The following is a 21,237-nucleotide window of genomic DNA, read 5'->3' as shown; positions in this document are numbered from 1 at the left end:
CTTCTAGCAACCTTAAGAGAAGAGAACCAAAGTTGATTATAAACTATTCGTGATACCTTTTTTCAAATCTTAATGTAGAGCATCTACCCTTCTCTTTGTATCATAATTCCCATGAGGTGAGTTGCTCAAAGTAATAAGTCTCATCAAACTCTCACGAAAAATAGTACATGCTGAATAACAAGAGTGATTTGACTAATTCACAAAGTCACAAACATAGTCTAAATACGTCGTTTGCTTCTTCCAACATCAACCCATCACCTATCACTACTAAATTTTCATTCATGCTTTCAAAATAATAGATCTCAACAAAACATAAATTTATAAGACTAATAGGTAGTTTGGACAGGTTAGAATTGTTACTAACTTTAGGGATTTGAGAAGGCAATCACTCCATTAGTGGGGACAACAATAAATAGAGAGGCTCATGGGCCATGTGGGATAGGAGATGTGCCTTTATACACTTAACACCCCCCTTCAAACTCAAGGTGGAAGCGGTGGATCTATAGCTCCGAGTTTGAGCAAATGAAACCGATACTGCTCTCGAGTTTGTGCTTTAGTGAAAAAAATCTACCAACTGCAGCTCTGAGGGCACATACTTAAGAGCAATAGTTTTCTGATGACAATGAGCCCGAGTAAAGAAAGCATCAACACCAATATGCTTGGTAAGCTCAAGCTTCACAGGATCAGTAGCTATTTGTATGGATCCAGTGTTATCACATGGAAGAGGTATGAAGGCATCATAGGAAACATCGGAGTCAGCCAGCAACCATCGAAGCCAGACAATCTCTGATGTGGTAGTGGCAAGTGCTCGAAGTTCAGCCTCTGTACTAGGCCGATATATAGTTGCCTGCTTCTTGGACGTCCCACGTAATAGGTGAAGAACCAAGAAGAATACAGTGACCTGTGACAGAACGATGGTCCGTTGGATCACTTGCCCAAGTGGAGTTTGAGTAAGCATGGAGCTGAAACCGACTGTTAGTAGCATAGAATAAGGACTGGGGAGATGATGTTCCCCCACAAGTACGTCAGTACACGAAGTGTTCAAAATGAATAGAAGTTGGAGCACTCAAATTGTTTCAAAATATAATCTGCATGAGCAATATCCGGTCTTGCAACAGTGAGATAAACAAGACTGCCCACAATATGGCAATACTGAGAGGGATCTTCGAGAAGTACACCATCAGTAGGACGAAGCTGCTATCCTATTGTCAGCAAGTCTAGAACAAGCAATACGATCTTGTATGTATTTAGATTGAGAAATATAGTACCCCTTTCGAGAGTGCAGGACCTCAATTTCTAAGAAATAACTGAGAGGATCCAGTTCAGACATTTGAAATTGCTCACCAAGATGCTTTTTCACATGAGAAATGTGATCTGCCATCTCCTGTAATCAACATATCATCAACATATAAAAGCAGCAAAGTACATCCACATAGAGAGATGAATAAACAAAGCAGGATCATGGTCACTAGGTGTGAAAATGCTCAAATCAGGCACGTGGGGCTTGCTTAAGACCATATAAAGCATGTCGAAGTCGACAAACATGTCCTGAAGGGACATCAACACCTTGAGGTGGCTGCATATAAACTTCCTCATGCAAATCCCCATGAAGGAAAGCATTTTTAGCATCCATTTGAGATATAGTCCAAGAAGATGTAGCAGCCACTGTAGTCAGAGAACACACGGTAGTCATATGAGCAACTAGAGCAAAAGTTTTATCATAATCGCATCCCTGAGTTTGCTAAAAAATCTCTCTAGCTACAAGACGAGCTTTATATCTCTTAATGGGTCCATCTGACTTGGTCTTAGTTTTGAATACCCAATTGCATGTATAGGTATTGAATGTGGTGGTAATGGAACATTATCCCAAGTGCATGTATGATCAAGAGCAGCAAGTTCCTCAGACATAGAAAGCTAAATATGTTATGTCAAACAATATCAACTAACGTTAATAGATTTTCCAAAACTTACATGCATGCCAAGCTACAACAGGTATAGGAATGACAAGAGTCTTGCCATCATATATGGAGCAGAGCACGAGTACGACACGAGTGATGTAGTTTTCGGAAATAAGAATTATCACTGTTCTATAATACAATAATGTCAGGTAGTTGTTTATCCATCTTGCTCCCACATTAACCATGTAAAATATGACCATTATAACCTCTTGAGTGGTCATTTCAATTGGAACTTTATTGCATTTACTCAAAAGTTTATATAGGGCAGGGTAAAAAGATTGATGGATCTCTATTGTAAGAAACTACGATTAAAATGTAGAATTTATTAAATCTGACCTAGACAAACTGAATTCACATTTGGATCAGTAAACACAACTACATACCTCAGAAAAGATGTGTTTTGACTAGCAAACATAAGACATTAGCGAAGGGAATGCACCGGCAAATAGTAATTGAAAGCTCAAAATAAGGTGACCTACACAATTTTCCTAAAGAATAAGAATTTCATCAAAAGAGAATGATTGTATGCCATACTAATTTCTAAGTTGCCAAGAGACACGACAAATCGTAAAGATATGGAATGAAAGTGTATTGAGAGGATAAAGGCTGAAAGAGTGGCTTTGCAATTCACAACCTGCAAAAATATCGGTTGATTAATAGTTCAGAGAATGGGATGAAACTGTGTATACAACATACAAAGAATCAGAACAAACATAACGGTATTCCTCATGGCAACAAAAGAGTTCTTGATTACTATAATACTTGACAAATAATTGGAAATAAGGATAATTCTACCTACCTTCCATCATATTTCTTTAGTATCATACTCCTAGTGCCAAGATAAAGGGGCCATTTTTAGAAAAGCGCAGTTGCCACTGATGATTCGGTAACAGCTCTAAATGACAGTGAGTAAAAGTTAGCTTAGCACTCGAGAAAGAAAGCATATTGTGTTGATTTTTTTTATCATACCTTGTCCACATTATTCATTGAGAAAGCCACACCAAGCCCTTCAATAATCATAAACATTTAACTCCACTGGTTAAGCTCCATCTGTGACTGATTTAGTACTATTGCTAGTTGAATGCACAGAAATATTTGCTCCCTCTATGTTTAGGGGGTACAGTAAAATTAAAGAGAGAGAGAGAGAGATGTGCTGAAAAGGGAAAAGAATCAGATAGGTGCCATTCCTTTTTGTTCAAAATGGAATGAGCATATGTGCAGTAAGGGCATCATTCATCATACAGTATGAGACCTTTGGTGGTATTTGATATTTCCTGAGACAACCAACATAATCTGTAACAACGCTTGAGCTCCGGCTTGATGCTTCCTGCAACATGAATACAAGGTTGGTAATGATATCTGAATTATTCTGCAGTCAATCATACATATAGAGCTCCTCCAACAACTGAAAGGTACCATGGGGGCCTCTCAGATTAACCCAATCGACATTTCATTTAAAAAACCTATGAACAAAATAACACATGAACCAATTAACAGAACTAATGACAGGCAGTCAATTGGTATGTCAAAAATATTACCTTGTGCTAAAATACCACATAACATATTTCAGTCACACAAATGTAACGTATTGGTTTATGGACTGGAAGGAACAAATGTTACCTTTGGAAACAAAGGAAAAACAAGGGAACTAAAGTTAGATGTTTTTTGAAATTGAAAATTAAAATTCTACTTTCATACATGAAATTAACCAAATAAATTATTTGTGCAGAAAAAAACGGTGGATTGCACCTTCTGGCAATCTCAAGAGTCCAATCAAAATAGATGATAAACTAGATAGTAATACATTTTGCATATAAAAAAGTAGAGCATCTACCATCCTCTATGTATCATAATTACCATCGGAAGACATGCTAAAAATAGCGTAGGCTGAATAAGCTAAGCATGTTACGGCTCCTGAAATAGTCATTTTTAGCAAAAACAGATTTCATAGATGTCAAGGGCGTCGGCGCCCAAGACGGCAGGCCCTCAACTATAGAGATCATAGCTCGAGGAGGTAGGGGCACCAAGGACTTTTCCTGAGCGTGCAATGGTGAAAGAGGTGAGATTCAGAACAAAAGAGAGATTAGGAATAGGCTATTATTGCTTGATCCGTAAAGTGCCTAGTACAGTTATTATATAGGCATTTAGCCTGCTACTAAAAGGAAACAAACCCCTTAATTCTAGCTTTCCTTAGTATGCTGATTTCCTAGATTGTATTCTAGCCACTAGGAAACACAGGCGGCTACTGTTGCGCATCTTTTGATGCGCCATGGGTGCGGGCTCACTGTTGGTAGTGTAGGCCCCACATGACATCTCCCCCCTCGACGAGCAGCTCGTCCTTGAATTGGAAGGTTGGATAGTGGTCGATGAAGCTATCGACGTCTTCTCATGTAGCAGATACTATGGATCCACCCTTCCATTGGACTAGGATTTGGTGGACTCCTTGGGCGAGACGCAAACGCACATCTCGCTCTGGCTCGGGATACAGCCCCATGGTGAGTGTTCGGTAAAGGAGACGGTGCAGAAGGTGGTGTGCCGACGAACTTCTTGAGGCTGACATGAAACACGTCGTGAAGACGCACGCGTGGAGGAAGCTCGAGGAGATAGGCGACATCGTTGATGATGATGAGGATGCGGTAAGTCCCGTAGAATTGTGGTTTCAACTTGCCTGCCATTATGACGTTGAGGGAGGCCAAGGCACGATGGCGAAGATGCGATACCCAGTCATCGGCCTTGAAGTTGATGTCACGGTGATTCTTGTCATAATGCTGCTTGTAGATGGCCTGAGCTTGTTGAAGACAATAGTGGACGTCTGCGAGAAACTCGTCCCATTCTGCCATACTCTTGGTGACAGCTGCCACCCGAGTGTCGCCTAGCTCATATGAGAGGACGGTGGGGGGTCGTGGCTGTAGATGACCCGGAACAATGTGTCCTTGAGTGATGATTGGAACACCGTGTTGTAGACGTATTTCGCCCTTGGCAGCCAAGGAATCCACTGATGGGCACGGTCTCCGGTGAGGCAATGGAGGAACATGACGATGACCTTGTTGGCGGCTTTGATCCTCCCGTTGAACTGTGGGTGGAAGGCCAACATCATGTGTAACTTGGCGCTGATGAGACACATGAGCTCCCTCCAAAACATGGAGGTGAACACCGGGTCCCTGTCCGAGACCATGGACTACAGCACGCCATGGAGGCGAACAATTTCGATGAAGAATTGGGCCACCGATTATGCTGAGTATGGGTGCGCCGATGGTATGAAGTGGAAATACTCGCTGAAGCAATCCACCACCGTGAGGATTACTGACTTGCCACCAATGCGGGGCAACACTTTAATGAAATCAAGGTCGATGTCCACCCAAACCACTGTGGGTACTAGGAGTGAAAGTAGGAGACCAGCCGGGTATAGATGTTCAGACTTGTAGAATTGGCAAGTGATGCACGTGTGGACATGGTCCTGGATGACGAGCAAAGGTTCGATGAGTGGAAGTCGTGCTAGAGTCGATGGAGTGCGCTGGATACCTTCATGGCCATCACCATGTATCGCGGCGATGATTTCCTAGAGAGCGGTGAAGCCGGTGGGAAGTAGAGGTAGCCGCCGTACATCACCATGTCGTCGGTCAAGGCCCACGGGGCCCTGCGCTGGTTGGCTCGCAACTCATCTCAGAGTGCCATCGGTGCTGGATCGGGATCGTGGTCTTGATGCAAACGGTCAATGAAGTCAAACCATGGCCTAGAGATGGCGAGGAGCATGAGCTCATTGGTGTCGCGCCACAAAAGGGCGTCTGCCTTGTACTCCACCGTGAAGTCAAAGCCGAGGAGCTTGCCTACCCAATGATGTTGGGGAATGGTGGCCAAGTGCTAATCAAGCAATAATTTAAGACTGAAATGATCAGTTCATAGCAGAAAACGATGAGCCCATACGTATGGTCTCCAATGGTGAATAGCGAGGACGAGGCCGATTAATTCCCGTTCATATGCTGCCAATGGACTATGGAGAGGTGCCACTGGCTGGCTAAAGAAGGCCACGGGATGGTGGTCTTGGATGAGAACTACACCGAACCCATGGGTGAATGCATCATAGCTCGGTTAAGCAACCCCATGGCGGTGTGCACTCGTCTTGCTAAACTTGGACGAACTACATCTGCGCGCTGTCTTCCAAATTGTAGGAGGCCATCGAGACCTCTGTAATCCGTTGCTAGTGAAGGTAAGATTCACAATGGTTGATGAAAGCGAGAGGATTAGACTTGTTGTATTTGGGGAAATTCATCTTTTGGAATCGCGATGGCCGATTACTTTGGTGCTCGCCTATGGGCTTCCTAGTGGAGGGCGGCACCTGCTGGAGCGTGACGACGGATACCTGGAGCCTATCGACGGTTGCCGATAGCACCTTGATGAGCGCAACGAGCTTGGCTGCAGAAGGCTCGGACATGGCCAAAGAGATGGATGGGGTTGGCGATGGTAGGGTGTCGGTTGGTGGTGACGACGTGTTGGAGTAGACAGAAGAACACCTAGAAGCTGATACCAAGTTGTCAAGGGAGTCGGCGCCCAAGACAGTAGGGCCTCAACTACAGAGTTCGTAGCTCGAGGAGGTAGGGGCGCTAGGGACTTTTCCCGAGCGCGCAATGGTGAAAGAGGTGAGATTCAAAACAACTGAAGAGATTAGGAATAGGTTGTTATTGCTTGATCTGTAAAGTGCCTGGTATAATTATTATATAGGCATTTAGGCTACTACTAAAAGCAAACAAACTATCCTGCACTGAAAGAAAACAAACCCCTTAAGTCTAGCTTTCCTTAATTCTAGCGTTCCTTAGCATGCTGATTTCCTAGATTGAATTCTAGCCACTAGGAAACACTGGCGGCTGCTATTGCGCATGAACTGTTGTGCCATGGGTGCGGGCCCGCCATTGGTAGTGTTAGCCCCACATGACAATAGAACTACCTGGTAGAGTTTGGATAGGTAATATATTGATGATAGGACACTACCCCGGGTCCCAGTCACAGAAAAAACCAATTTCTAAGGATGAGCCTAGAAACACACATGTCCAAATACATCAGAAATTGCTTCTTTTTCTTGGAGTACAATTAAGTGAAAATTGTACCAACTTGAAGAGTCCAACAACCAAAATAGATGATTGGCTAGAGATAGCATTACCTCTCACATCAGAATGTGGAGCATGTACCATCTTCTCTCCATCCTTGGCCAATATAACCATAATTCACGAACATCCATCAGCATGAAAATTTTAGCACAATGTTGATGAGACAAGGTTATCAAAATGCTTGTTTCAAATTATAATAAATCGGACTAGGAGGCACGAAAAAATGGCCACATTTATTTTGTACATTGTAAAATTGTGCTTCCGAGCACTTCATTTATTTTCTTGTAGGTATTAAAACTCTTAGAAAGCTAGCACACCTTCATTTTGCTTTGAACCTCTTCCTACCGGATTAAAAGAACAAAGAAAAGAAATGCATATGTAATTCTAACTGGAAATGGATAACCATGGTTATGCTATGCAATGTGATGACTTCTTTTAGAACTAGTGTTGCTAGCAATACTCAGTCAAGTCAACCAACAAAGCCCAGCAATAAAATGCCATAGGAAGACAACTACTATAGTTATTTATTAAAAAGGAATAAAATACATACCCACTAGTTTGTATTTAGGGGATGTTTGGTGCAGGATCTCCTAGTGCAACTTTATGTTGGCAGCTCATGTACTTGTTGTAAGCTCCAATTGAATCCACGCTGTGTTATAAGAAATATAAAAGAAAGAAAATGTTCATCACAATTAGCTTAAAAAGAAAAAAATTAGTTTGAACAATATGCAAGTAACAGGCTACTTGGTTGTGAATTTCTAAAGCAAATGGGCAAACTAACTTCAAGTTAGGATTAAACACAACTATGACAAGGCACAAATGCGAAGGCATACCTAATTCCTCTTCCTAACTTCCAAGCAAAAAATGTATCAAACATTAGAAATAAATCAATTTGCATTATCCCACTGCATAAAAACCACACTATATGTTCTTATGGTTGCAGACCTCCAAATATACGACTAATGTTGAACTCTGCAGCTAGGCTGATGAATACATCATGAGAGCTACTATGGATTCCCTTGCCTAGCAAGCTGAAACATGTGACAAAACAACACAAGAAAACGGATAAGCTTTTAAGTGTAGAGATTATCAAAGGTGGGAGGAATACATCCCCTTCCCTAGGTTCCTGTCTTGTAGCTCAAGATATATGTTTTTCATAATGATACCAGATGTCTAGGTACTCTCATAATCTACGGTATGAGATTCAATATTTATTTCTACATCTTTATATTAACAATGATTATTTTCTCCTAGGTGTTCAATGCATTTACACTGTATTGATATTTGTGTTAGTGTGCGCATTTCTAGTATGTACATACCTACTGGACAAAGGCAATGTAACACCATTCAAATTTAACTTTGTTATACATACATATATGGGGCAATTTCGTTCTTCCCCTTGTTTCAATCTCTAATATTGATTTTACCCCTTCTTTTTAGGGTTTTTATTTTTACCCTTGTTTTTTTGAACTCAACCTCTTTAGGATGGAGTATACTAACGGTGTTAAGTTAGTCATTAAAGTACCATTTTACCCTTTATCGGAAATTTCATTTTTATCATTGTATTCTTAATAGTGCTTCCGTTGATGTATATATATTGATGTAATTTAGAACGGAGGGCAAAACCGTAAATGATAAAAATACAAGAATAAAAATGAAGTTTCCAGCAAAGGATAAATTAGTACTTTAATGGTTGACTTAACACCGTTAGTACCCTTCATCCAAAAGAGCGGCAAACTTTTGATTGAGTTCAAAAAACAGGGGTAAAAATGAAAACCCTAAAAAGAAGGGGTAAAATCAATATTAGAGATCAAAATAAGGGTAAAAACAAAATTGTCCCTACATATATATATCAGATAGTCTATGCAAATATATTAATTTTTTACTCATTGCTTTTTGGGTAATTATCAGTATTAGGCTATTAGCTATGTACAATGTTGATGAATTCGTACATTTATCACATAGGCACATAGGCAAATGTGATTAATTTGTAATTCCAGAAATTTGATATAAATTTCCTCACAATCAAATAAAGAAGGATCACAATAAAAAATATTATCTTTTTAGACAAAATGTATCAATATCAAAGTAGCAGTATGCAGATAGTGTTGGGTGAAACCATGTCTGTATTCTTTGAATGAGCCGTCCAATTTACAACTAACCTTTAGCCCTTTACACAGAATATTGATGTGTAACAATTTAAAATTTTATCAGTTGCCAGTTGCCACAATACTTCAAGAAGATCATCTCTTGGCTATTATTAACTTTATTCAATAAGGGAGGTAGGGAAGACCTCCAAACCTGTGCATGGGTGTTGATATGAACGTCAGAATCATCACGGTTGGCATGTGCTTACCACTCAAACTTATAACTGTATATAATCATTGAGAATGACTATTCTTCTCCTAGTAGAAGTTTCATAATCTACAGAACGCACTGTAATATTTTGTAAGATGTGCAATTTCCATTCATGAAAAAAGAACATATTTATAACTTTTGCCTTATATTTATTTTCAACTTGAGAGTTAGTTATACAATACATATCCCTGTCTAAACATACTTTAGTTTTCTAGAACAGTCTGAACACACTCTGAACCCAAGTTCTTCAATCACCACATAACAAAAGGGAAAAAACGAATTACACCACTAACTCAATCTAGAGTAGTTTTGGGTGGCGTACCTGACAGTCCAGTCAGCTAAAACTTATTAGTTTTGGGTGGCGTACCTGACAGTCCAGTCAGCTAAAACTTATTTTTAAATTAGGGCACACATGTTAGATCTCCATCAACCTCCCAACTCAACCACCTCCATCACCCGTCCCACTCCACCGCCAACCCTCTTTGGGTGAGCTTTGGCTCCACCACCAGCAATCCAAGGTAGTGACCAAAGGGTATAGAGACCAATTTGGATGTATGTGTTTCAGTACCAGCATTTTGTGGTGCAGAAAATGTAGAGGCATGAGTATAGATGAATGGAAAATTTCAAAAAGAAGGTTAATGTCTTTCTTTGTAAAAAATGAAGAAACATTCAAAATTACCAGATTAGAAAATGGGCCTTGGTTGTACACCATACCATCCCTAAGCATAGGCTGATTAGAAGTTCATGTTGTTGTATTAGCATTTATTTGGGGCTGTCAAGTGTTTAAATAACTCAGAAACGTGACATCGCCTTAAAACTCCAATAGTTTTTGTGTATAAGTTAGATGGCAATAAATTATATCTTTCGAATCTCACTACCTTGGACATAGTAGGCTCCAGGAGCATATGAATGCATGGAAGAAAGTGATGTCTTACATTATTGTTTACTTTCAGATTAGGTGCTACAGTGCCTAAATGGAAGGGGCAAAGAAAACCAGGATAGGTGCAGTAGATATTAACAATTGGCTAACAAAAATAGATCTCACATATAATATGAAAGTGCATGTGCAAGAATAATGGGCTATTTCTTCTCAAGTATAGCTGGTGAGATACAAAGATATATAACATCAAATAATTGCACGGGTTGATATAACAACAAAATTTCCACCTTTGAGTAGCATGGACATTTCTATGCTGGAATATTTTATGTTATATAATTAAAAGGAAATACCAGCATGCCATGTGGTATATATATTTCTACTTTTAAAAGGAAACATGATGTGGAGAACACTGGAAAGGGTGCATAAAGGCATTTAGTCAGGAGAGGTCAATTCAAAGCAAACATATAGTACTGAAATAGAGCACCAGGATATAAAAGTAGCACAAAACCATTCTAAAGAAATCGAAGCAGCATCCATGCCAGTAGATATCATGGGTAGGATTCTGCTTTCCATTTCCTTCCCCGCTTAGCCCTGTGGTTTATCCCGACACCTCTTCCTTTACCAATTTGCCTCCAAAATTATAGCCCGTAATACAAAAAACAAGACAATTATTCCAGTTCTTGAATATCCTACAAATGTTAGGATTAAATTAACATGCAGTGCATTTGCATGGAACCAAGAGCATATATAGTTACTGCCCAGGACCATAAGAATTTGATCATTATCACTTCATTAATCAGAAGATTAAATCTTAGACGAAACAAACCTCCAGGAATATCTTCATTCAAGCAGATACTCTTTGATATACTGACATGACCGACCTCTTGTTAAATGGAAGAGAGCCTATGAAATACATTAGCACAACGATAGTGGAATCGAACCTTAGCATAAAGGCAGTAATTACTTTAGATGCAATCCAAAAAAGAAAACTACAGATTTTTTATCATAATTTTTTTTTGGAGGTAGCAGGTAACACACAGAACATCTCTGTGAAAGAGTACATTAAAATGGCGTGCTTAATATGTTGATAAGCAGGCAGGTGACATGACCTAGTTCATCACATGATATTTCAAATCTGAATGAGAAAATTAGATATGCTTTCTTAGTCATTTTCTTGTAGTTGATAACATTCTTTGAATAAAAATTATAGATGGTTATGCACATCCATTCAAATGTACAACAAACTTGTCAGGGCAAAATAGTAAAGATAGTTAAACATCTTCAGAGTTTCTCCAAACAGCCCTTGCCCATTTGTTACAAAACTATAATTTTGATTTTACATAAACTACGAAGAGCATACAACACATACTTGAAGAGAGGTGGGAAAATGAATAACTGAATCAGAAAACTCAATTGAGTAATGGAATTAATATATCAATAGAATGGGAAAAGTTTTAGCAACGCTCTAATCACCTTGCAGTATAGATGGGCATTGAACTCCATCTATAAGGAACTCTCAAATAAAAAATTCCATTTTACGTCTTCCATATAATTATCCTCTAACGTTATCTCAGCACCCATATAAGATTATAAGCAGCTATTACAAAGATGTTTACCTTCAAAGTAGCGGAATCTGTCCCATCTTGAATGGCCTTACTGAGAAAGAATCAAGTAATTAAAAGTTACAAAAAGAATTGAGCAACATTACAAGTTAGTTATTAGTACATAAAAAAACACAACGATGATACCTACGATCCCCTGTAAATATATATAGCTCTTGTATATCTTAGTGGACAAACATACTGAAATGCCATATCCTAATTAAAATCCGCAAATGTTTTGAAAAGAAGTGTTAGGTTATATATATTTGAATTTGAAAATTAAAATTCTACTAGCAACATTACAAGAATTGAGCAACATTACAAGTTAGAAAGTACTATGTTGATGTTATGGACGTTTTCATCAATAAATCACTTTTGGTTGAATGAACATGTACATTTTAAATTTTACAACTGCATCTTACTAGTGGAGAAAAAAACTTCCTTGCAGTCAGATAAAAAGTTTACACAATTAACTATTCTATGCATGTAAGCACATGCAAAAAGAACAGTACTCCTTAAGCCAAACAAAGCAAAGCCACGAACAACATCCACCTAGAAAATACCAAAGTACTGCAACTACCATAGTGATTAACTAAAAAGGAATAAAACACTTACCCCCTAGTTTATATTCGTGCAGGATTTCACAATGCAGTTTGTTATCTGTTTTATTAGCTTGTTGCTGGCTCCAACTAAATCCAAGGTTTCTGATCAAATAAATGAATGTAAGAAAATGTTCATCAGAATTAGTCAAAAAGAAAAATAAGGTGTGAATAACAAGCAGGTGACACACCCACTTGGTTGTGACTTTCTAAAGGTGGGAAAACTAATTCACAAGCCATGTGTAATTTGGTCGGCAAACTCAAGAATGTTCTATAAGTAGTTCACAATACGAGAAAAGCATTATTCACTCGATGATCCTCCCAGTGAGATGCTACAAACAAAGTCAAATCCATACTCTATTGCAAATAATCCTACACATAATGTTCCGTAAGTAATTTCGCAGTACATGAACAACAAACATGTGTATCACAAGTCCCAAGTAATGAGTGCTCTCAGCATCCTAATGGATTTGCTAAAAACCATATTTAATACAATAAATTTCACTCGACCTCCTCATGGACAGAGAGAAAAGTGGTTAGTTCCTCATTCTGTTACAGCCACTGATCTTCGACTGGTCTCCATTCCTTCCAAAGCTGAAAGTTGCAAGAAGAAAGTCATATCAATTTCCATATTTTATTTACGAACACAAAAGAGTGTTTGAAGACTACATAAAGATGCCACTGAAAATAGCATATTCTTTTAGCATAGCCAGGAGCACCAAAAACAACAGAATCAACAATTGCACGGCTGACTTTAGATTCAACGGCCTGTTTTTCAATAAAACAAGAAATAAGCACCCAACAGAACCGAAATTTTAGCACAAATTTGTTATGCACATGTATTGATATAAGTAGAGAAGAACTAACATGAATTTTGATATTGCTAAGAGGCTAGAGAAATCATAAACATGCATAAAAAAAGTGTACTGAAAAGGTGGTCAAGAGAGTGGCTTTGCAACAGCACACGTGTCAATACTAGTCAACTAAACAAAATATCCTTTCATCCATAGTTAAAGAATAATTAGGATGGTTTAGAAATTTAATAGGAAGTTAAACATAGCATAATAAACTTTGCACAATAGATAACATTATGTGGGAAAAATCCCAAAACATGTCTATCGAACATATCCTGTCCAAAAACTACTTATATTCTTATCGGACAGCCACAGTTCAATTCACCTGCACGACCATGTGGATCCACCAAACAAAATTGAAGGAACCATACGCTGCCCTTAATCAGCAGGTTTGTGTTTACTGATATGGAGAATCATATGAATCTACCCTAGCAATTCCATATGAACAATCCCTAGTATATGAAATGTAGGCTCCTTTTAGTTATCTAATATTGGTTTACACTATACACAATTTAGTATGTATGGAACATAAATAAAAGACCTCACTGCACTAGGAAAACATATATACACATATATGCATAGCTCTATTTAATTTTCATCGTTACCTCCACATATTATTTTGTTTTTGTGTGAAGTGGAAAATGTAGGAATAGCATAATACCTGGTCAGCGCGAACCTCACCAGAATTTCTCATTTCACATTCACCAGATGCATCCCTACAGCCATCTTTAAGCATGTCATCAACAAGATTGTCAAGTTTATAACGAGATCATTTCATGAAATTATTGAACACCCATAAATTAAAATTGTACTTAAAACAGTAAAAAGAATACCATATATTTTAAAAGTTTTGAAATTGAAATATATGAGTATCTACCAGTGAGTGTCTATATCCTTCCGAAGGTCACAGTTAGTCTACCGTACATGTATTAGTGAGCGTAAGTATGCAAACAGTGATTTCGTCCAAGTGCCGAATGGTTGCTAGTAAAGTCAAGCAATTCCATAGATGTTAAGGCGGATATCACTAAGATCAGGGTTCACGTTACCGCGGTTACCGTTGTGGCAACCGCGGAATCTGCCGAGGGACGACTTCAGTATAGCACGCTAGGGCCGTTTAAATTTTAGGAGAATTTAAAAAAAATTGACAAAATTTGGTAGAAAAAATAAATGTGTTAGAGATTAATTTGTAGTGAAGTTTGGTGCAAGAAATAGCTGAAAATAATAAATTTACGAATGATTAAAAATTCATTAGTGAAAAAAGGAGGGGAAAACGAAAATTTATAATAGTTTATTAGGTAAAAATTGTTTGTTGGTACATGTTTATGTGAAAAATTAGACATGAGGACAGTATTTTCGTTGAGATTGATTTGTAGACATGTATGGATATGTTTGTATGTTGTCCGGTTAGGTTATTACAGAAAATGCACTTGAGCTGGTTTTCCTAGTATACGAAGTCTTCACACTCTATAGCGAACAATTCTACATATAATTTTCAGTAATTAGTTATGTACATAAGAAAAGTATGCGTGCCAAAGAACAATATTCATTATGAAAATTTTTGTGAGGAAATGGTACCCATGACACTTGGTATCGTGGTAACAGCCAATTCATCATGCAGAAACATCCACAGTTCTTTGTTGGTCTTGGTTGCTTTAATAGCTGCAAATTTACAAGATGAAAAGTATAAGTACATTACCGTCTGTTATTTTAGAACATAAGGACATTTGAGGGTTGGACGTGGATGCCAAAAATAAGCCAATTTTAGCTCAAAACTGTTATGAAATTGTGGTGATATTTAGCAGCAAAGTATTAATAAAAATTGAAAGCAGAAAATAAAATGATCTTCTACGCAATTTTCGAGACCAACTCATCCATCAACCTCAATCCAAGGGTACATATGTAGTATGAGCAGGATATGGGGATGTGACGTCTCGTCATCAAGCAATAGAGTAATACGGAGTAATTGCCTCAAAATAGATTGATTGTATGTCATACAAATTTCTAAGTTGCTAAGAGACCAGAGAAATCGTAAAGATATGCAATAAAAGCATATTGAGAGCATAAAGGCATAAAGAGTGGCTTTGTAGTTAACGACCTACAAAAATATCAGTTGATTCGTAGTTCAGAGAGTGGGATCGAACTAAGTATACAACATACAAAGAACTGATATTTCTTGTGGCAACAAAATAGTTCTTGATTACTATAGTACTTTAGAAATAAATGGAAATAATGATAATTCTACCTACCTGCCATCATATTTCTTTCGTATCATATACTCCTGGTGCCAATATTAAAGGGGCCATTTTTTGGAAAGTGCAGTTGCCATTGATGGTTTGGTAACAACTCTAAATGACAGAGACTAAAAATTAGCACAGCAGTCAAGAGAAGAAAGCATATTGTGTTGGTTTTTTTTATCATACTTTGTCCACATTATTCATTGAGAAAGCCACACCAAGCCCTTCAAAAATCATAAACATTTTAACTCCATTGGTTCAGCTCCATTCTATGAATGATTTCGTACTATTGCTAGTTGAATGCACAGAAATATACTTCAACGTTCCACATCCGGGATGCGGTATAATCATAAGAAAACATTTCAACATTCCGCATCCAGGATGTAGTATAATCATAAGAAAATATTTCTGTGTGTAAAACTTCCAGTATCAAGAAGGCAAATAGAATTCTCCATTTTGATTATGATTTCTAGTGCATTAGTAGTCGTGCACGTGCAAGGAACGTTATGACCCATATGAATTGAGTGCATGCATAAAATTCTTCTGCGGTAACTGTACATTTTTCAATATATGTATGTATGTATGTATATATATATATATCTCACCAAAAATGGGAGGTCCATAACTTCTCACAGAATGCGTGCAACTCCATACCTTCTTCATAATCCCTATACTCGTTATCAAAACAAAAGAAGGATCATCCGGTGGAATCGTGACAAATTGATGCAGGTTATGACCTTCCAAAGTAGCATAGTATCATATAACGAACATATAAGAAAGAAAAAAACATTCACTCACGGGACTTATCGAGTCCTATGGTTATTTAGGATCCTGGCTTCTTCCATAAAAAGGTAAACAAAAATTCAAAAAACAGTATAATTTGCCAAGACACCTCATGAAAGATGCTATCATCTGCTACATTCAAATTTTGTATAAACTAATTGGTGAAGCCAGTTAATTTCCAGAGAATTTACCTGGGTTATGTTACAATAAGGATGATGACTTTATTCTTAAGTAGCACCTATCTTTACTATTCTTTCCCACCATCGAGCATCCATATCAAACTGTCATCAGTGCATGGACTTAACACAACAATCAAATTAGAGTTCAAGCATTCAACTACTATACTTTAGAAAAAATAAATTAAGAAACTCATTGTGAACCATCATCAAAACATGTTTGCGAAAAACATGAGGGTTTGGAGTAGCCCTTGTAGCCTAGTGGAGAGATTTGGCTGGAGATTAGGGCCGTAAGACCAAAACACGATTATTGTGATTTACTAAAATAACGGTATATCATAATAAGATGTCTAACTTGGATGTAGTGTGATAAAAACTAGCTAAGCTACCCTAGATGCATAATCAAGTTGAACCTAATTTGCTAATAGACATATTAACAATGTGATTTTTAGGTCAAATCCTACGAGCTTGAGGCTAGGGAAATCAAAAGGGTGTAGAACAAAAACCGCCTTTTAGTTGTTACTCCATGGGTTAATAGGTATACATGCATATCCCATTTTCCCCCCTTTTAAAGAAAGTTTAAGGTTTCTTTGCATTTAAGAGAGAATATAGATGTAGCTTTCTTATTTATGCATGCACCACTGATCATAAATACAAAGCATGGGTAACATGTTACCTCATTGACATGTCATCCTCTGATGCTATTATCTGACACCTCCTCTAATCCCTATTTCATCGGCATTCAATACCATCATTATCCAGAAAAAGGAAGTAATAAAGCTACTATTCCAAACTTAATCAAAATTAAATTAGACTAAATTGAGAAAGAACTATGTTTCTTTGTATATAAAGACCAGGTGAACCAAGGTATCATAGATGAAAGTGAGAAAAAAATGCTTTTGTTATTAGAGGCATGACATATCACTTAATATTCCATTGACTTCCATAGTTCAATAACCAGTCACATTTTAAGGTGGGTTGTTCATCAACTATGTTATTGATTTAAACATAACGAGTTTCAGATTTATTGATCCAAAGAATAGGATGCCTTTGTCTTTTAGTTGGTTGATTAGTAGAAATTACTTTGATTACCTGCAAAGAGCACATTACCTCCAACCTTAGCTGTGGCCCGTTAGTGTTCTGTTTGACTTCAACACAAGAGCTTAAAATAAGCAGAACCAAAAAGTTTAGAAATGATGCAAAGAAAAACAAATTGAAGGGATCAGGGAAGGGAAGTGGATAGTAACAACACATATTTTCAACCTTACTCATAAGAGGACCTACCACCAATGGCTCTATGGCTGTCTTTGGCAACAGCATCACCGCCTAATATCTGTGGCTGCATTATGTGATTTCATTCATAATAAAGTTACCATGAAGTGGCAGCTACCATGAAGTGGCAGCTAAAATATTAAGAAATCTTAACTTTCTGCAAGCTCCAAAGATATTGGACAATTTTTCCATTCATAATAAAGTTACTCATCAAAACCAATCTCTGCTTACACTGAAACTTTTAAGTTCCAATGGTTCTATCATGTGCGTTCTCCTTAAAAATTATGAATTCAAGCTTTGAGAGAGCCTCTTCTGTTGATCATGCATAATCAATAATTAAATCAAGAATAAGTGCCTAGTAGGACTTAAAAAAATACATCCAATTAATATTGAAGTCAAGCAAATTACATCCAGCAAATCAGAATTAAGTCATACACCCTGCAGCACCAGGCCATCAAGCTATGTAGCTTGGGCAAAAATTTAACCTGCATAGATTGGTTACATGTTCTTGACTATTAAAGAAATTTAAACCTGCACAGAGCACTTAAACATATATACTTCTTGGTACTTTTTATATTAGTGTAGATGAAATCATTGCGATGGCTAGGGCCAACTCTCTACTCTTTCCAAGTAAGACACATTTGTAATCATAATTTTGAACTGCTCCCATTCTATACAAAGGATGTTGTATTACATTGATCAGTTGCAACCTACATTTAAGAACAGTATGAATGAACAATAATTAGGTTGACACCGAGTCAGAGATTATCAGTTCCTTTTCAATAGATATCATAGAAAGGGGTACTTACCTGCCTACCAATTTCTTTCACCATTTGTGATGCCTTTTTAATGGATAAATGGATGGAATCCAGCTCATTAACAATTCTACTCATTTCCTCTGTCTGGTTAATAAGAAATAAGCAAAGTTAACTATGCTAAGTCCAGATTAGCAGCACAATATATATAATTGGCCGATTTGAGAAGAACAAAGAAATCATGTCTGTGTTTTGAGTTCAGCCGCAGTTTCTGTACCTACATTGATGGTCTCTTGGATAGTCTCCAGAAGTTGGACTCTATACTTGCATTTTCATCCTGCTTTAGAATCAAAATACTTGTCAGAGGTTGTGCACGAGAACAGACAAAATCATACAAGTACACCAAGTCTTACTTTATATGGTTTGCCAGATAAGTAGGCACATTTATCCAAAACTTGCCTCTTGCTTTAATTTTACCAATCTGGTGGTTATTTTATTGCACATAACTTTTATAATAATTGGATGTCGAGGCCGGTTAAAAAAACAATAGGATAAAAACTGGCAACTACAAGCTATAATTCATGAGATGAGAAAAAAGTCTCACTGAGTTTTGACATAGTTGGTGCTTACACCTTCATTTAGATCCCTCCCGGACCCAACGAAATGCTGGTAGCGGTCATGTGTACCTTCAATGCTGAAAACGTAAACATGTCAGACAAGAATTTAGTTAAAATATTCTCCCACATAGTTATATGATTTTCAACATTAAGGCTTTGGCAATAATACCAGAACTAACTGTAAACAATGGGGACAACAACAAAGCTTAGTTCATACCATCTTCTCCTGTAATTTACTAAAGATTGAAACAAACGAAAGATACACGGATAAACATGCAGGCAGTCATGGTTGATTTTAACCTTCGTATGCAAATCAATTACATATATATTTCATACACAAGCCTGATTCAAATCATGGTTGCAGCTAGATTTTTTTTATTCAATTAATATAATTTATCAGCAAGTATGCAAATCTTCACCAAAATTCAAACAATGACACCAGACCAGCAGCACCGCTATACATGTCTCCAATTAAATAATAAAAATGATTATTAGGTGGCAACAAAATGATTATTAGGCAGTGACAAGAAAGATATAAATAAGACATGCCAAATATAAATATAGAGGCTACACATATTGAAAAACCATAAGAGATATGAATGGATGAGCACAACCACAATGCTGAACAACCTAAAACGGTCATTAGTAAGCGGGTAGACAAGCTTTCCTACAAACTAATGTTGGACATTACGCTTTCCTAAAATTAAAAAATAATAACAGTACAAACAAGTAATCTTACTTTTATGATTCCCACAAGTAATAAAAGTGAAAATAAAAAAAATATACCATTAACTAGTGAATCAAATGAAGAAAACAAATTATCATGATGGCCATGTGGGTTCAATTATGCCCTTTGCACTAGATTGTAGTATTAGTTGGGTAGAGAAAAACCAAAAACATTAGATAAATTAACTTGGAAGAGGAAAAGCAGACTAGATTGAATCCCTGTGATATTTGGTCTGCACAACCCAAATTCAAAAGAATGGCACAATTTCTGTATACATCCGAAAGGCCATCCAATATTGCGTAATAACATTCGCCACTCTGAATATCCCAGATCCAATTATGACTCATTAGTGTCTTTAAGAAAGGGCGTTAGTTGGCTCCTCATTCAGAAACCTCAGCAAATAAACCCAATACAACATCTGCACTTCACTGGCCATGTGACCATCAGTTCTTCCAGAATAACATATAAGTGTCACCTCCAATTACATTCTCAACTAGGATGCAGAAGAAAGTCGAAATACATTTATGAACCACTGCCTCCATATACATTCTCATCTAGCATGGAAAAGAGAGAAGGAATACATTTATGGACCATAGTCTCCATATACATTCACAAAGTGGTATCTCTTGGCACTTGCAAGGAAAATCAAGCAACGCAGAAGGTAGTTGTTCTTGAATAAGAGAAACCATTGTTTCCATATGTTGTCTGGGAAAGATGTTACACGTTATTAACCCACAAAGCTTCACCAAAAAAATGTAGGGTGTCAAGCAAAAATATAATTCCATAAGCTTTTGGCCAGAGAAATATCACCACAATCTCTGAATAATATCACCCTATTATAACCCTCACTAGTGCTTGATAACCTTGTCGGGAATCCAATTTAACATAATTTGGATCAATGAAGAAGACATGCCAAGAAACCCATGTAACCCTCAATCACACCAAATTGTGTCGAAACCTAGTTTTCTCAATAACACGATAAGAAAGTGCCATGTGACCAAGTTAAAGCATTAGAAATATCCAATTTGAGAAGTAACCAAGGCTGATCTTATTGATGAAAATATCAGAATTTGTTGCACCAACATGATGGTATCTTGAATGGCCAACCTTTAATAAAAAGCATTTTGATTGGAAGAAACCATCCGCTCAAGGCAATCGACCAACAACTTGGTAATAAGCTTAGCACAGCTGTGCACAAGACTCATAGGCCAAAAATCCTTGACATGCCATAATTCATCCTTTTATGGTAGAAGGGCAATGCATGCCGAATTGACTAGCCAATTCCTAAAATTTTTTACTCCAATCAACTAAAACAACCATC

General features: G+C 37.4%; 3 long non-coding RNA genes across 11 annotated transcripts; all 3 read right to left on the bottom strand.

The window, feature by feature from the left end:
* Positions 1-8,774, bottom strand: LOC102708381. 5 transcript variants are annotated; one of them, XR_001551806.2, is made up of 5 exons: positions 7,611-8,774; positions 7,114-7,156; positions 2,928-3,285; positions 1,269-2,853; positions 1-901 (listed from the first exon to the last, which is right to left on the bottom strand). It is a non-coding gene; the product is annotated as an uncharacterized LOC102708381 (long non-coding RNA). The 5 variants fall into 5 exon arrangements; XR_001551805.2 differs by lacking the exon at positions 1-901 and having other exon boundaries at positions 908-2,853; positions 7,611-7,709; positions 8,006-8,771; XR_001551804.2 differs by lacking the exon at positions 1-901 and having other exon boundaries at positions 908-2,592; positions 2,758-2,853; positions 7,611-8,768.
* A 129-nt stretch (positions 8,775-8,903) lies between these two features.
* Positions 8,904-16,496, bottom strand: LOC107305593. Its single transcript, XR_001551809.2, has 8 exons — positions 16,192-16,496; positions 14,928-15,011; positions 14,014-14,078; positions 13,009-13,092; positions 12,515-12,603; positions 11,915-11,954; positions 11,125-11,201; positions 8,904-10,987 (listed from the first exon to the last, which is right to left on the bottom strand). It is a non-coding gene; the product is annotated as an uncharacterized LOC107305593 (long non-coding RNA).
* Positions 16,497-16,788: 292 nt separating this feature from the next.
* On the bottom strand, positions 16,789-19,959 carry LOC102707622. 5 transcript variants are annotated; one of them, XR_001551347.2, is made up of 6 exons: positions 19,359-19,959; positions 19,177-19,266; positions 18,854-18,912; positions 18,627-18,719; positions 17,638-18,527; positions 16,790-17,272 (listed from the first exon to the last, which is right to left on the bottom strand). It is a non-coding gene; the product is annotated as an uncharacterized LOC102707622 (long non-coding RNA). The 5 variants fall into 5 exon arrangements; XR_423015.3 differs by having other exon boundaries at positions 16,789-17,272; positions 18,850-18,912; positions 19,177-19,959; XR_001551341.2 differs by having other exon boundaries at positions 16,789-17,272; positions 18,850-18,909; positions 19,177-19,959.
* Positions 19,960-21,237: the final 1,278 nt, after the last annotated feature.

This window comes from Oryza brachyantha, chromosome 1, assembly GCF_000231095.2.
Source record: "Oryza brachyantha chromosome 1, ObraRS2, whole genome shotgun sequence".
Taxonomy (NCBI): domain Eukaryota; kingdom Viridiplantae; phylum Streptophyta; class Magnoliopsida; order Poales; family Poaceae; genus Oryza; species Oryza brachyantha.
This window is presented reverse-complemented; position numbering and strand designations above follow the sequence as displayed.